Source organism: Chenopodium album, chromosome 2, assembly GCF_948465745.1.
Source record: "Chenopodium album chromosome 2, dcCheAlbu1.1, whole genome shotgun sequence".
Classification (NCBI taxonomy): domain Eukaryota; kingdom Viridiplantae; phylum Streptophyta; class Magnoliopsida; order Caryophyllales; family Amaranthaceae; genus Chenopodium; species Chenopodium album.
Window position 1 is genome coordinate 9,707,819 of NC_137835.1, and position 5,369 is coordinate 9,713,187.

At 38.1% G+C, this 5,369-nt stretch overlaps 1 non-coding gene across 1 annotated transcript; it reads left to right on the forward strand.

Moving 5' to 3' along the window:
- Positions 1–498: 498 nt before the first annotated feature.
- LOC145607203 (small nucleolar RNA R71) lies at positions 499–605 on the forward strand. Its single transcript, XR_014105521.1, has one exon. It is a non-coding gene; the product is annotated as a small nucleolar RNA R71 (small nucleolar RNA).
- Positions 606–5,369: the final 4,764 nt, after the last annotated feature.

A 5,369-nucleotide genomic window follows, 5' to 3' on the forward strand; every position in this document is an offset into this window, starting at 1 on the left:
GGTTCTTGTGGTGGTGGATTTTGAACATTAGTGCTCCGGTAGGAAAGGTATGGATGATTCCGATACCCAGGATTGTAAATGTTGGAGTGTGGGTTATTCTGCCTATAAGCTTGGAAGGCGTTAACTTGCTCCACGGAACTCCTGCAATCCTGCTCCCAATGACCTACAATACCACAATTTTCACAGAAAGCCTCATTAGAATTATTATTAATCGCAGAAACATTGGCTACATTAGCAGTGCTCAGGTTATCTAATTTTTGGCAAATAGAGGTTAGTTGAGCTTGCAAAAAGAATACAGAGTCGACACTATGCTTCCCCTTGTTAGCAAATCCTCAAGGATTCCCATATTGGGAATTGTGTATCGCCATATCTTCAATAACCTGACCTGCATCATCAACATTAAGATTCATAAATCTCCCACTAGCTGCAGAGTCTAAAATTATTCTAGAGGAATTTCCAATGTCGTTATAAAAGGCTTGGATTAACTGCCATTGTGCTAAATTATGGTGAGGGCATTCTCTTTGTAAGTCCTTGAACCTCTCCCAAGCCTCATATAAAGACTCATCGGCTTCTTGGGCAAAGTTTTGAATCGCACTCCGTAGTACTGCTGTTCTCTCTGCAGGATAATACTTGTTATAGAAATTCAAAACAAGAGTTTCCCAGTCAGTTATACCAAGTGTAGTTCTATTTAAACCATTAAACCACAATTTAGCTTTTCCAGTTAAAGAGAAGGGAAAGAGAATCTCCCTGATTTGGTCTTGAGTGACCCCGGCTTGCCAGATGGTGTTGCAATACTGACAATAGTCAGCAATGTGAAGATTCGAGTCTTCACCCTTGGCTCCACTGAATTGCTTCCTCTCTATCATCGTTATAAATTGAGGTTTGATTTCAAATTGAACCCCATCAAGAGCCGGAGTAGGGGTGAGATGTGGAAAATCCGTAAGCTTTGGTTGTGAATAATCACTAAGCTTCTTTGGAGCCGTCATCTCTGATTCCGCGTCTGATGATGCATCTAAATCGCTAGAATCAGTTGGAGGATCGCGGTGATTATTGTTATTATCACCAGAATCCGCCAGGATTTGATTGTAGAGATTTTTCTGTCTATGGAAGGAACGTTCGATCTCAGGATCGAATGGGATGTAACCTGATCTGGAACACCTGGGCATAAACAAAAAAAAACTAGAAGCAAATATGAGATTTGTCTCAGAGAACTAACGCTCTCTGAGACAAAAAGAGAAATAATCTAGACTACAAAAACAATCAGAAAAAAAAATAAAACCGTTTCCCCGGCAACGGCGCCAAATTTTGACAGGGTAAAGTCGTATCCCCTAATCAAAAATAATTCCTAAGTCCTCTAACTAAAGTAGATAGGGAAGTAGGGTTGATCTCCACAGGGAAACAAGTCTTTTTACTCCTAATTAATTAATATAATCTAAATTATTTAAGTAACCAATATTTATAATTAAGTAAGAAACTAAACTACTAAGGTTGAGAATAAGAAGAAAACAATATATGAAAGGATCTAGGGCATAGGTTCACCAATAAATAATACTCCAGGGTAAAACATAGTAATCAATCATTGACATTGCATAAATAACATGATTAACAGGTTCTCGCAATTTATTAATCAACATAGATCTAACAGGCTCTCGCAATTTACTAGATCTAAGTTCTTATTGAAAATAGCCTTTAATATCAAATTAACATCTGCTCGATTCATCAATTTAATATTGTTATACTTTTACAAGCCGCAATTGTAAAACATTAAAACAATCCAATAAGAAATTATCATGCAATACCAATAATCAATAATAGTCAATCATCAATGCATCAATTAACCAGATTGTAAAAGGGCTCTCGCTACGTATTACAATCACACAATTAATTTACCGGTATTAAATCTCATCTCTCGAATCTTGACTTAACCATTTATAAATTAACTTGCCTATTGAAGCTAGACCTAAACATTAATTCTCATCTCTCGATTCTTGAATCAATATTGTCAAACTCATGCATAAAAGATAGGCCTAATCTAGTCACAGTGCATTAAATCAATCAAAAGGAAATTAATCTAGCATTGATAATCAACAACAATAATTTACCCCTTCATATTATTTATTAGATCCCCATAAACCCTAGAAATTAAACTACTCACAAATCATCATGACTAAACTAATCAAATAAGTAAATAAAAGCATAATCAAGGGAGTAAATAAAATAACTGAAATTAAAGGGGAAGAAATTGTTACCAAAAAGTAATCTAGAATTAATGGAAGAATTAAGGACAAAAGTTTAGAGAGAGAAAAATACTAAGTAGAGAGAGAAAGTCTAAGAAAGAAGGTCACTAATAATTCCGTACAAAACGTATTTAAACCTCCCCTAAAACAAGAATTAAAACTAAACTAATCAGCTTCTAAGAAAACACGCGCCCGATCGGGTCCGCCTTTTTTACAATGCCCTTTACTGATGTGCCGCGCCCGATCGAGCTTAGCTCACCCGATCGGGCACGCCTCTTCCTTGAGGGTCTTTATGCGCTCAGCCGCCGATCGGGCGTATGCTTGCCCGATCGGGCCCGGTCTTCTTCTTCGAGGCTTGAACTTCGATTGGGCTAGATTTCTCGGCCCAATCCGGATTTCCTCTCGGGTCTCGAATACTTGGTCCAAATGCCTCGTGATCCAAATTACCAAGCCCTTAATCACCGGCTCTCACCGATCCTGGGCTCCAAAAGTGGTCGTATCCTTCTAGCTTCCGTAGTCGATCCAATAAAGCCCGGGAAAATGCTCCAAGAGTGCAATTTCCTGTAAAATACAACTAAAACTACGAAAACACTAGAACACACAAATTAGTAATAAAAGTGGCCCGAAAGAGCCAAAAACACTACTAATAACGACCAAGGGACGGGGATAAAACACTATATAAACTAGACATATCATATATCCTCGACTATCAGCCAGTGGCGGATCTTGAAACTTTCACTACAAGAATCAGGTGGAATTCCGACGGAACAGTTCCGACGGACATGAAATTCCGTCAGAAATACCAATATTTCCGACGGAATTATATTCCATCTTATATTTCCGACGGAATAAACAATTCCGTCGGAAATCCGTCGGAAATTTCCGACGGAAAATTATTCCGACAGAAAATATGTACTTTCAGACGGATTATTTCGTCGGAAATTTAATTTTCCGACAGAATTTGTACCCGTCGGAAATTTCCGACGAAATTTCCGTCGGAATTAATTAATTTTTATTTTTTTTTAAAATCACTTGTTTTAAAAAAAACCTTAAATATCAAACTATCTCCTCTCCGCCTCTTTTCACTTTCCCTTGATCTCATTTCCTTTCTCTCTCCTCTCCTTTCCTCTCCTGTCCTCTTTTCCCTTTGCCCCTCCTCTCCTTCTCTTCTCCTTTCCTTTCCTCCCTTTAGTTTTCTCCATCTTCTCCTTTCCTTTCCTCCCTTTAGTTTTCTCCATCTTCTCCTCTTTCCTTTCCTCTTATCTTTATCTTGCCTCTCACCATCATCCTCTTCTTTCTCCGTCCACCACCGTCGACCGCAACAATGACTCAACAGCAACAACGACGCAACAACACAACAACAACCACGCAACAGCAACAACAACCACGCAACAACAACGACGCAACAATAATGATCTAGTTAATTTTTTTGTAATTGTTATGTTAATTTTTGAATTTTATTGGATAATTGTATATTAATATATTTCATGTAATAAAATTATCATTTTTTAAAACGAAATTCTGTTTAAATTTGTAGATCTACAGGTTTTTATTTTATTTTGTGTGGATTTTTTCGATTTCGTTGTCGATTTAAAGATGTTTGGGCTAATTTTCGTTTTTTGGTGTTAATTTTCGATTTTTTTGGGGGGATTTCACTTCGTTGGGGTTGATTTCGTGTTTTGGTGTTTAATTTTTGTTTTTTTGGGGGGATTTCGTTTCATTGGGGTTGATTTCGTGTTTTGGTGTTTAATTTTCGTTTTTTGGTGTTGGGATTTCGTTTCGTTGGGGTTGATTTCGTGTTGTGGTGTTTAATTTTCGTTTTTTTGGTGTTTTCGGGATTGATTTTCGGTTTTTGGGGTTCATTTTTGGTGTGGTAGTGTCGGTTGTGGTTGGGGCTGGTGGTTCTGCGGTGGGGGCTGGTGGTTCTGGCTGGGTCTGGTGGTTATAAGGTGGGGGCTGGTGGTTATAAGGTGTGGGCCGGTGGCTGGGGCTGGTGGTCCTGGCTGGGGCTAGTGGTTATAAGGTGGGGGCTGGTGGTTCTGGGTGGGGGCTGGTGGTTATAAGGTGTGGGCTGGTGGTTATAAGGTGTGGGCTGGTGGCTGGGGCTGGTGGTTATAAGGTGGGGGCTGGGGAAGTTTTTTTTTTTTTGTTTTTTTAATTGAATTTCCGGTGGATTTTCCGTCGGAATTTTCCGACGGCATACTTTCCGTCGGAATTTTCCGACGGACTTTCCTGGGCCAGAATTTGTCATCCGACAGAAAAATTCCGTCGGAAAACTGGTTCCGACGGAATTTCCATTGGAAAACATCAATTTTCCTACAAAACCTATTCTGACGGAATTTCGTCAGAAACTGCTTTTCCGACAGAAATCGAGGTGTTTCCGACGGATTTTTTCCGTCGGAATTTAGTTGTTTTCTAGTAGTGTTTTTCTTTCAGGGGCCAATAATTTTTAATATAAGAATATGAAAATTATTTATAAATTCAGTGCAATTTTATATTAGAAATGCTAAGGTGTTAAAAACTACTTGTTAATTGATAGATACTCATATTAATAGAAAAATATACAACGACATATCGAAGGTATGAAAGCAAAAACTTACTTTATACTTTTAACGGAGTAATTTATCAACCTTGATAACGTCTTTTCGCCAAAAATATCAATTATTTTCTAGTGCTTAGACAAACCAATATAACATACGAAGTAGAAATTTATTTTAACAACCAAAAATGTTTAACAATTAGATTGAATAAATAAATGTGGAGTAAGAAAAAAGGGGAAAGTGTTTGTGGGTCAATGAGTTGTCAGTACTTTTGGAAATTGGGTTGTAGGGTGTTTATACTCTATAGTTAGTTACCTTTTCTACGCTACTAGGAAAATAAGAAAAAACAATCGGTTTTTTTAATTGGCCTTTAAACAAAGTACAATATAATTTATTTATTTTCCCACAAGTTATCAGGGGCCAAGCCCTCTTCAGCCCTAACAATAATCCGCCCCCGCTATCAGCATTGTGGAAATCTCAGCAGGGAGATCACACGTTTGCTTGGCTTCGGGCCACCCCTATTTTGGGTTTGGGTCAGACGATGAATGCAAAGACTTATTGATGTGTGTTTTCCTACCGGTTAGGTGTTCTA